This window comes from Pleurodeles waltl, chromosome 3_1 (assembly GCF_031143425.1).
Source record: "Pleurodeles waltl isolate 20211129_DDA chromosome 3_1, aPleWal1.hap1.20221129, whole genome shotgun sequence".
NCBI lineage: Eukaryota > Metazoa > Chordata > Amphibia > Caudata > Salamandridae > Pleurodeles > Pleurodeles waltl.
Genome location: NC_090440.1, coordinates 1,666,907,210 through 1,666,919,699, shown reverse-complemented (window position 1 = coordinate 1,666,919,699; position 12,490 = coordinate 1,666,907,210).

The window sequence follows — 12,490 nt, the reverse complement described above, 5'->3', positions numbered from 1 at the left end:
CAGCGTTTCCTCTCACTGTCATCTCCTCTCTTGTTAGGGATGACCATATCAGTACCGTAATAAGACAGGGTATCAGCATTCTGATTATGCATTTGTGACCAGTGTCTTGTGACAGGGTAGTTTGAATCACAATTCCCGATGGCCCTCATATGTTCCAGGACTCTCTTCTTTAGGAAATATGGTACTACCCACATATATAATCCAACAAGGACATGTCAAAACATAAATGCAATAGTCACTGTTACAAATGATGCATTTATTTATGTACCCTGTCTTCCCAGTGGGGAGGAGATAGGTCTTAATATTTTGCTAGCTCTGCAGGCTTCACATCTTGCACATTTATAAAATCCATGTTGTTCTGTAAGCCACCCCCCTTGGGTGTCCTGTATGTTCATATGAATATGCACCAGGATATCCCGCAAAGAGCATGGTTTATGCTAAGTTATGGAAGGATGACTAGGTAATTCTAGTGCAATAATTGGGTCAGATCTGACCAGATGCCAGTGCTTAGAAATCGCTTGTCTGGTAGTGGCAGATTCTGCATTATAGGTCATGAACAAGCCCATCTATTCAGCGTAAACAGCTTTAAAGCCTCACCAACTGTAGTTAGTGCTACATACTTGCAATTACAATAGAATACAATGTATAATCCCACTGGCTCACCCTAATACTAATGCCTTAACTCTCAATGGTTGGGCAGTAGATTCTACTTCATACAGGCTGCATAATAAGTTCCTTATCATACTTGACATATTTTTACACTCATATAAGACAAAATTGCTGTGGGTCATATCCATTGCTTAGCAGTGCTCCAGCTCACAGCAATAAACCACCTATTACCAACTGAACAGACATGGAATACCTGACAATATCTACTACATCCCGTTGGCAAAAGAGGACTTTCATTTAGTTCACCGCTGCAGATCCTGATAAGCAAAATGCTATGACCACTTCTTGATATCCCACAATGACAATCAGAAATGAGGTGATATTAGCCAAGTTTATCCCAGCAAGTCCTTCCACCAATTCTCCCGTTAGACTGTGCCTGTTCAGGACCATAACATTTAAGCAAAATATCTCAGAATCAACAACCAGTGAAGTAATCAGCTAAGTGGGCTATCATCATAAAGGACTTACAAACCTGCTCATAGCTGCCAGCTTACTTAAAACTGCAAACTATGCATCTCTCTCACTTCATCAGCCATAACACTGCTCAGTGCTCTATCCCATAACAAGATGATTGAACATTGGTGGTTATCACACACTACATGGAAACACTTCCGACATAACTTATGCCTACTACTCATCCTGTAGTATAGGCCATCAACCAGGACTCTCCAGCCACCTCCGCCCTGGGCTTTTCTTTACATCTGACTGCAGGGGTAACCCATCTTATTGTAGTCAGCGTCAAGGCCTTGGCACCAGGTGTTTTGTGGCCTTCCTCTTTTCCTTTTCCCTTGAGGGTTCCAGGTCAGGGCTTGCCTGGTGATGTTTGATGCGGGCTTGTGAAGAGTGTGATCTATCCAGCCCCAGCGTCTTTTCATGTTTTCTTCATGAGCAAGGAGTTGGCAAGTCTGCTGCTATAGGTTATTGTTGCTGATGGTGTTTGGACAGCGGATTTGAAGGATTTTCCTCAGGCACGTATTCATGAAGGTCTGGACTTTGTTGGTGGTGGTCACTGTTGTCCTTCAGGTTTCTGCTTGATACCGAAAGACCAATTTTACATTGGTATTACAAAGCCTGATTTTGGTTTGCAGCTCCAGGTCCTTGGTTAGCTGAACAAAGGCAGCCTTGCTTTACCAATTCTTGCCTTAACATCGGCATCTGTGCCATCCTCCTTGTCTATGACACTGCCCAAGTAAGTGAAGGCCTCAACCTCTTCCAGTGCTTCACCTGTAGGAGTGACTGAAGTTGTACTGGACATGTTAGCCTGCAGAATCTTGGTTTTTCTCCTGTGAATGTTGAAGCCATGTTGTGCTAATTTTGCTGCTGCCACCTTGTGGGCCTTCTCTTGGATCTGCAGATGGGTATGGGAGAGCAGGGCCGGGACGAAGTCCAGGTCATCGAGCTGCATCCAAGGAGTTTACTGGATCCCTTTTCATCTTCTTGCTGTGGATGTCTTCATGATTCAGTCTATGGCAGTAAGGAGAGAAAAGCCGAGAGCAAACAACCAGGCAGACTCCAGTCCTCACTTGGAAGGCTTCCTTGAGTTGTCCTCCAAGGACTATCTTGCAGGTCATTAGCCTCGTAAGAGTTCCTGGTGATTCTTATGAGTTTATCTGGCATATGTAGTGGTGGAGGAGTTTCTAACTCCCACATAGGATCAAAATAAAGACAACACACTTCCAAATACACATTCCACACAGTGCAACATTCTACTGAGGTAGGCAAGTGCTTCAGCACCCTACATGGAGGCAGTAGTCTCTATGTAAATGTTGGAATACAATATAGAGCTCATATTAATCCAATGATTTATATCACTTGGATTGGAAAGACTATCTTTTATATAAAACAAAGCTTGCAATGAATCCATCACCGCACTGAGACACATCTCTCATTTTAACATACAGCACACAGAAACGTTTTATTAATGTGTGCTTTCTTTATTCTTTCTTTTTCTTTGTACTATCTCATATCGCTTCCTGTTTTCGAGCTCTGGTCCCATTTTGTCTACACTGCATCATTACCTTTCCTTTTTTACTGATTTCTTGGTTCTTAATTGTTTGACTTTTTATCATGCCTGTTCCATAACTCTATGTGCCACCATTTGTTAGTATAAATTTTCTTCTTTCACTGAACATTTTTCAGTCATTTTCTTACTCGTCATGTGTCAAATTGCCACTCCTTTGTATGCATTTTTCTAGCTCACTCTTTTCCAGCACTTTCTTTTCACCTCGTTTCCTTTCCATTTTTATCTTTATTTGGTCATTTCTTTCTCTTGTCTGAATGACCTTTCCATGGTACTCCTGGCAGGTCTGTGATGGTTTGCCTGAAACAAGAGCTGCTTGAGGCCTAGACGCTTTGACTCTGTTGAGTCTTCCAGTACTGTAGGGGATGTACCTATTAGGTTCTCATGCCCGCAGCAGAAGGGTTGATTACAATGAATTCCGCCTGCTGCTGCTCAGCCATTTCTGCACTGCCAGGAAATCAACTTCTTATCTTGGAAGTACACAGTACCACACGTGCCTCATCCACCTGCTTGTGTAGAATCTGGGATGCATAGTATCTGGGACATATTGTTTACAGTGGCAGCCGCCACAAATCTCAATTGGGGGAAGGGGTGGTGGGGCGGGGACGGTGGTTAAGAAATAAAATAGATTTAAAAAACGTACCTGTCCTGCTGGCAACACTGGCCGCCTCGCTCCTCTTCTGTCCCAATTGTGATGGTGACCCACCAGTCCCTGAGACACCAGCAAAGGCTCCCCACGCAATCCTGGCACTGCTCTCATGCTAGGCCTAGCATGAGAGCAGCTCCAGGATTGGTATGAGTGGCTTGGTCTGCCACTCAGGCAGTGCATTGAAGTCTGTACTGTTGGAGAACCCTAAGTGCGCATGTCAGTTTGCCCAGCCTAAGACAGCTGGCCAAACTGACATGCACACTTAAGTGCACTCCAATCCACTCCTCCTCCTCCCTCCCATGGCCCAGCCCCACCCCTTCCTGCATAGGCTGGCTCAGCTAGCAGCTGAAAAATAAAACAATGATTTTTCAGCTGCTGGCTCGCAGCCAGTTGGCTGATGTTCCTTTGCCATTGCATCGCCCCTGATTGTTTAGCGAATGTTTACTCTTGCAATTCCTACTCAAAATGGTAGATTTGCAAAGAAAGATTTAACTGGGACTTTACTTGCCTGCCAGACTGAGGGTGATACAACTACTGGATCTATGGGGGTGAATTTGATCTATTGTGGTTGGAACGTTTATGAGAACGGTCTATGATGGTGTTTGCCAAATAGTTTAAGGATTTTAAATGGTCTACGTGGGGAAACTAAGGGCCAGATTTAAGAAAAGTGGCTCTCCACCCAGAGCAGCGCCACTTTTCTTTCGCCCCTTAGCGCCCCACTAACGCCACCATGTGTGTGCCGTATCTAAGATATGGCACAACATGGCTGTAGTTAGGGAACTAGCGTCAACATTTGTGATGCTAGTTCAGAGCATTGTAGAATTAGGGTCAAAATGTTTTATGCTAATCCTGCAAAGCCCATTGAGGCCCATTGTAAACAATGGTGTGCCTCTTTTTAACGCCTGCTCTGACGAGGTGTTAAAAGTGCAGAAAAAAATAACTAAAAGAAATCTCTTAGATTTATTTGTGCCATCTTTTTCATCCCTCCTAACGGGGAAATGCCCCCTTTGCATACATTATGCCTGATGCAGGCATAATGTGGCGCAAAGGGTTACAAAGTGCTGCAATGCATGCATTGTGCCATTTTGTAAATTTGACATGGCAATTTTGGCCTTATTAGGCCACATTAGCATAAAAATAATTACGCAAATGTGGCTCAAGGGGGCGCTAGGGGCTCTTAAATCTGCCCCTAATATTGAAGTTTTGATACTTTTATCAGTCTGTGATCCAGTGACGCTGCTGGGATTGGTGGGTGGAGGGAGCACGCTGAAAAAGTCTGTTGATGGAAAATGTTTTTTAATTGTTGGACCTGGCCCTTTTTGTAGGGTCATCCCCTAACTTTTTGCCTCCTTCCTCCTATATTTGTTTTACCAGTTTTTGTTGGCTTTAGGGCTCTGAGCACTTCACCACTGCTAACCAGTGCTAAAGTGCATATGCTCTCTCTGTAAATTGTACTGGTGATTGGTTTATCCATGATTGGCGTGTTTGAATTACTAGTACTACTAGATCTGCCCAGGGCCTGTAAATCAAATGGTACTAGTGGGCCTGCAGCAATGATTGTGCCACCCACATGGTAGGCCTGTAAACATGTCTCATTCCTGCCACTGCAGTGTCTGTGTGTGCAGTTTGGAACTGCCAATTCGACCTGGTAAGTGTACTCACTTGCCAGGCCCAAACCTTTCCCTTTTTGTACATGTAAGGTGCCCCTAAGGTAGGCCCCAGGTAGCGCTATGGGCAGGGTGCAGTGTATGTTAAAGGAAGGACATGTACTGACGTGTTTTACTTGTCTTGACAGTGAAATACTGCCAAATTTGGGTTTCACTACTGCAAAACCTATCTCTCTCATGGGTTAACATGGGGACTACCTTTAAATATCTTTTAAGTGCAGTTTCTCATTGGGAGCAAATAGAGATATTGTGTTTGGGGTATCTGAACTCACAATTTAAAAATACATCTTCTGTTAAAGTTGTTTTTTAGACTGTCAGTTTGAAAATGCCACTTTTAGAAAGTGGGCATTTTCTTGCTTAACCATTCTGTACCTCTGCCTGCTTGTGTATTCCATGTCTGGGTCAGACTGACAGTTGAGCTGTTCTGAATTCCATCTAGACAGAGACACAAAGGGAGCTGGGGTGTAGCCTGCATATCCTGATGGGTCATTTGGGCTAGAGTTGGGAGGGAGAAGCAGACACTGACACCTGAAAAGCCTGTGCCTGCCCTCACACAGTATCCAACCCGCTGGTGTGTGTCTGGGGCCAGGCCTGGGCAACTCAGGATCTTGTCAACAACAGAGACTTTTCTTTGAAGTTTGCCTACTTCAAAGGCAGAAAGGGGTATAAGTAGTGGACCCAAAACCTCAGGCTTTTAGATTACTTCTGGACTCAAGAGGAACCTCTGCCAAGGAGAAGAGCTGAAGAGGTGGAGGAGGAGTACTGCCCCTTTGCCTGTGACTGTGGCTTGCTGGGTTAGCCTGCAGTTGCTGCTTATGCCTGAAAGAGGACAAAGACTGGACTTTGTGGTATATTCCTATTTGTGAAGTGTCACCACTAACTTGGACCGAGCTTCCCTCCTGGTTTGAAGTCTCAGGGCCATCAAAGACTTCCTCTGCCAGCACCTGGACTCTCTTGCTGAAGTTCCTACCCTGCCAAGTGGTGCCCACTCCAGTCCCGGGGCCCTTGAAAGATGAAGCTGGTGGAACCAAAGTGGAAATCTACGCACAGGAGCCGTGCAGGGAAATAATTGATGCACCACCTGCAACGCAGATGTAAAAATGATGCACCACTTGTATTGCGGCTAAGAAATCGACACACCACCTGCAGCTCGGATGGGAAATCAATGCTTCACCTGCATCATGGTTGGAGAAATGAGACAGCAATCGCTGGCATCTGCTTCTGAAATCGATGCGACCCCGAAGCAGTGCGTTTCCTCATCACCGTGCATCTGGATTTTGCACGCATTGTCGCTGGGCATCACAATCAACTAGAACATGCCCGGATACAAGATGCCCATCCAGAAATCGATGCATCTCTCTTTTGCAGGACAGAAAAATTACGCATCGCCTACCTGACCAGAGAAGAAATGACACACGGCCTCACTTGTGAGTAAGGAATTGGTGCATCGCTGACTTTTCCGACGCACACTCGCCTGTGCAGCTTTATTTTTTATGCAAACCAGGACGTACTTTGTGTAACATCAATGCATCCATTGTTTTCTATGGAGTAAGACTCTTTTTACTTTAAAAGTTCATAACTTTACTTGTGTATGTTGGATTTTTTCATTTTGGTCTCGTTTGATTTAAATAAATGTTGGCTATTTTTCTAAACTGGTGTGGTGTTCATTTTGTAGTGTTGTCACTGTATTACTGTGTGTGTTGATACAAATACTTTACACATTTCCTTTGTGATGAGCCTGACAGCTTGTGCCAAGCTACCAAGGGGGTGAACAGGGGTTATCTTAAGTGTGTATCTCCATGGCCTTGACTAGAGTCCCTGCTTGAACAGAGTGCAAACTGACTCCCAAGCAGAGACCCCATTTCCAATCACTAATAAACAGCTTTGAATAAAAAAAAAAGTTTCCAACACAGCTGCTTCCCATGAAGTTACCTTCCTCCCTAAATCTACAGTCTACAGCATGACTTGGGACTAGTTGGGAATCATGTATATGAAAGTTAAGTGAAATTTAACGTCCAGAACATTGTACCAGTACATTTGTTTTAGCAAGAACTGATGGAAATTGGTGAAGCTGGTATTACAATTTTGATAGAGTGGGTGATGTCTTGTGAGACCAAAAACCTATTAAAGACACGCAATCATAGAACCACAAAAGAATTGAAGTTAACAAATCTGCATGCAGTCTCTTTAAGTACGTGGATCAATGCTCCTAAAGGCCTCTACATATAAAAAATACATAAATTAAATTACTAAGTAGCTATCACCCTTTGGTCTGATTCGTGTCACAGATGGCCTCACAGAGCAAAGGGAATAAGCGATTCCTGTCTTGGTGCAGAAGATGCTGCCCAAAGGTTGAGCCTGTTGCCGCAACTCAAGGCCTGCCTGAAATCTGCCTGGTATATATCCTCATAGCTAGCGTCGAACTGATGTTGCGTTGACTTTTATGTTTATCAGTACGAAACAAGTCAGCAACATAATTGTAAAACCCTAAATGAAAGAATGTTCTATTGTTTCAGTGTTTGAACATATGGCTACATGTGGCTGATGTCTTTCATCCTTCTTTGGTACCAGGTCCCCTCACAGCAAAAATTACAAGATTTTTAACAAGCTGTTTCATTTTCGTTGCAAGTCCCATATGATGCCTGTAGGAGAAGGGGTTGGAACTTTTGTGGCCTCTAGAGAGAGGGGACTTGTGGCACATTGAAGGATAGTCTGCAAAGTACGGGTGGTACCAGCCTCTGTTGTCATCGCTCTGTGGATCTGTGTGTAATGCTGTTTATTTTGTCAAAACCGGCTTTGTTAGCTTTGTCAGTACTGAGGGGAATATGCAGCTTAAAATTATTTTTTTATGTACAGGATGCATAGGAGGTGACAGAATGAATGTGTCAAACAGTTAGTGTATTCTTAGATGCAAAATAGACCCTTATATACTCCAATGAAAGCACTTCCTGCAAGGTGGGATGATACACCAATTAGCCATTGACATGTAGTAAGAGGGTGCTACTTCTGTGAGTGGAACTAAAGCTCACTCTATGTCTATTTTAAGTAATTCGTAACTGTGTCTTGCAAATAGCTGCACCGTCAAGTAAGAGGGTAATAAATGGGACTTGTAAACCTACACATGTATTGAAAGGCATGGGTGTAGATTTAAAAATTGGGGGAATTTAGGGAGTTTACACACATTCCCACTAATAAGCCTGGAAGCCAGCGCTAGTCACAGCTTTCCAGTTATGTTGCAGGGGATGTCATTTGCCATTTTTCTCAGATGCTCTTTCCCAATTTTAGAGTTAAACGAACGATCCAAATTTGGATCTGGGAGGAGCATCCCATAATGCAAATGCTCATGTATTCTGTTTTTTTTATACAGTAAAAATATGTTGTTCCCACTGGAGAAACCACTTCCCCTCACTCTACAAACATTGGGGGTGTTCTGTTCCCCTTCACATCCTGGAATGGGACTTAAATTGGCCCTTTGTTCCAGTAACTCTCTGACCATTTCCAGCCGGGAAAGGATGGAATAGGAGTTTGGGAATGGTCGCAAACTCACAAGTCTGTGAGTGTTCACAAACCAAGCCTTTACCCTCTCACATGTCGTTCCTTGCGTGTCGTTTACTATTGCATAATTGGACTCAGTCGTGAATACAATTACATGGCACCAAAACCATTTACAGCTGCTAAGTATCCTTTAGTAGACACCTGACAGGTGTAAATGTTTCTTTTTGCCAAAAATCTGGGTTTGTAGCTGTAAATTACTTTTTGAATCGATTCCAAAGAGCATAATAATACCATTCACGTTTGCTCCTCTCTTCGTGCACATCCTGTGAGCCTTGACATTTGCGCAGGCAAATATGAACATTTGCAAAAGAAAGTTGGGACAGTAAAGAAAGTCACGCTGGTTGCCTGCTGGAAGAGACACTATGAAAACATTGCGTGTGTGTGAGCTGAGCGAGGCACGGCCAGGCTGATGCAACATTGCCATTTGTCATCAGTAAATAAATGTAACAGGGAGGACAGGGTGTACTGTAGCTGGTCTTTATGGTGCCTCAAGCAGAATACAATCAATAGGTACACTGACTAGACAAACTGCAAATAGGAGGAGGTCAATTCTAGACATCCTGTGGAAAAAAAGTATGCCTTTGAAAAACCAAATGATACCTTATCGTATCCCCTCTCTCAGGTGATACACCGGAACTGATTCGAAATGTGCTGGTTTTATTTATCAATGACTCATTCATTCAAAAGTTTTAAAGGTGGATTAGTTTTCTTTTCCTGTTTAGAAAATAGTTAAATTCCAAAGGATGTGATGGCAATTATTCAGCAACAGATTTCTCTTAGTCTGCTGGTAATATTCTCAACAGGCATTGGAAAAACCAATTGGTTTGGCTTTGGCAAGCTATGTACAATGGTTAAATATGATTTTCTTTTTAAACAATATTGCAAACATATTCCACATAAAAAAAGAAAAGAAAACATTCCAACTCATCATCATTGTGGCTTGCAATAACAAATTTAAAAAATCACATAGAATCTTTACAAAACAGTATTACTACTTTCTAGCAGGCATGTCTTACATAAGGTGTAGAAACCTTTTAGTTTAAATCACATCACAGGAAAATAGGATTCTAAGTCACGTAAAAAGTGTTAATGGGTTTGAATTTTGATAACCTGGGGCATTATTACAAAAAAACGAGGATAACAAAAAATGAAAAAAGAATAACAAATGGAAAGTCTACAGCACTGGTGCACTACCCCTGGAGCTAAAGAGCACTTTTTTTTAGGCGGATGTGTACATATGATTTTTTTTAAAATCCATCACTCAAGAGAGACAATGGCTGACCTGAGATTAACAATGCTGTATGCTATGGTGAGTGGAAGCAAAATGTGAAACACTAGTGAAGTGGCCAATGGATGACTAATGCTAACCTATTTTTATGTAAATATGATTTTGTTCTATTTACAGTGTTTTGATTACATGAGGCTAGTGAGACAGCTAAAGCTGTTTCGAGACCAGATCTTAAAAAGGCCTTGTTTCACTCTCTAACATACTATAGTTACATAAACCAATTTTGTTTCCTCTTTTCAGTTTGGACTCGTGAGTGGAAAATTGACCAGCTCTACAATTTTAGACGTGTTTATAAATGCATTGCTCCAGGCAAAAAAATGAAATCAATAGTTTTCCTGGAAAACATTGTTGCCGATGACAGCCAAGTTCCACCCCAGCAACCCTTGATAGGGCCAACAGATGTGTAGTCCATGGCGAACCGCAGTAATATTGTGGCACTTTGTAATCTCATAAGGGTGTGTGAACCTCACATACTGAAAAGACCTATATAATGTTTTCATTTATCATTAGAAGAATCTAGCATATCATGCCACATCATTTCGTTAATGTATATTTTAATTCTGTTTGACGTTTCCTTTGTTCATAGCAGGGCTTTAATACCACAGTCTTTCACAGTGCTGCAATATTCCCTGACATGTTTCCAATAATCGTCAAAAGGGATTTTGCCTACCAACTGACTGTTCCTGCCATCCCTCACTGGGTGAGGTATTCGCCAAAGTAAAGGGAATTCACTCAGGAGTGGGAATTCAATGTTTGCATTCCAGTTCTACCACATAAACTCTGTCTGTACAAATCTTAAGTAACTTGCCATTTTCATAAAAATGAAGAAAGGCCTGAAATGTGGATGTTTCTAGACCCATGCAATCATATCTGACTGCATCTACATGCTAAACAAAATTAAGTAAAGATTGGGAAATATGAGTACTCAGTAGTAAAAGCTACAAAATGCATTTTATCATATAGTTAATTTATGTCCCGTGAAAAATGCAACTCCACAGTTTAATTTAATGTGCTGTCTAATTTTGCACATAAATAACTGCGTGTGGTGTTATCGGTGCACGGAGTAGTCAGAAATATGTGGTGGATTAGTCAGTACTCATCCATGTTAATAACCAGAGAATGCATACAGTTTAAGTAAATAATAGTAACTATTCATATTCAAGTAAACTGTCTGTCTGCCTTATGACGATAAAGCAGAAACAGGCAACTGTGTGTATGACTATTCTTGTCAAAATGGCAGGGTGGCACAATGACAAAAGAATGGATCTTCAAGATAACCCGACAGAGTATAAGTCAAAAATGTATCCCTGACAATGGTAGATCATCATGGGTGGGTCATGGTGTCACAATAATTCCCATCCAAGGTTTGATAGATGCTTTTGTAAATTAAGGAATGTGTTACTCTAAGCATTTCCAGAGTATTTTCTTTCACGTTTTTAAGTGACCAGCCATTGGGATGGCAAACGTCTTCATATACATTTTTGTTACCTTAGCAATGTTAATAGCCATGCCCCTGTTACATCCACTGTGACTCAAAAAGGTACCTTGATTCAGTGTGTGCTATATGTGCATAGACAGAGTTTGCACTTCATAAGGTTAAAAATAGATTTATAATTCTGACCCTGGTGCTCCTGTAAGTGGGGCCAATGTATAGATAATGATTCAACATCATACATGTCTATAATAAGTATCATTTCCAGTTTCACACCAAGAATTATGCCTCCGAAAACTGTCACAATAACGGAATTCCTACGTCCTAGTAAAGATCAGTGCACCTAGTCAGAATATAACAATCAGATCTGCTCTGTGTGTTTTTCACAGTCTGCTAAAAATCATTCATCTGGGCCTGTTGGTCTTCTCGCAAATTGTAAAAAGCCTTGAGGAATGAGCTAGTTAGGTCGAAGTCTACAAAACAGCACTTGTCTGTTGCAAGACATATTGGGCCTGATTACAACTTTGGAGGACGGTGTTAAACCGTCCCAAAAGTGGCGGATATACCACCTACCGTATTACGAGTTCCATAGGATATAATGGACTTGTAATACGGTAGGTGGTATATCCTCCACTTTTGGGACGGTTTAACACCGTCCTCCAAAGTTGTAATCAGACCCATTGTGGCTCATGAAGAATATACAAACATTTGGAGTGCGTCCATTGCTTACCATTGGTTGCCTTTCCCTGTCACTCTCATTTGCTTGTTTCTTATTCATGTCCTAAGAAGCATTGTCTGTTTACATTTCTTATGATTGGTTGCCTTCGCCGCTTCAACTGCTTGCCTTCCAATAACTTAATTCCTGTGTGTTTCCCCCCACCTGGCGTTTCTTCTCTTTCATAGCAACATCACAAAATAAAACAGGGTGACGTGGCAAGCAAAATAATGATGGATTAAACCAAGATCTGTGACTGGGCGTGAGTGAAAAATTTCAACACTCCGTCCCTCATTTTATTTTGTAATGTTGATATGTGTGCCATAAGTGGCTACGGTATGCCCATTTGTGGGTCCCTGACTCACTGTGCACTGGATTCAAGTTAGCCTGGCTAACGAGGGGTGATACCTCGAAACCGGTACGAGGATGCATGTTTGCTGTCCAGGGAGGACCTGGCTTGGCAGTTCAGGCTAGATTGTTCCCATGGGTAGCAGG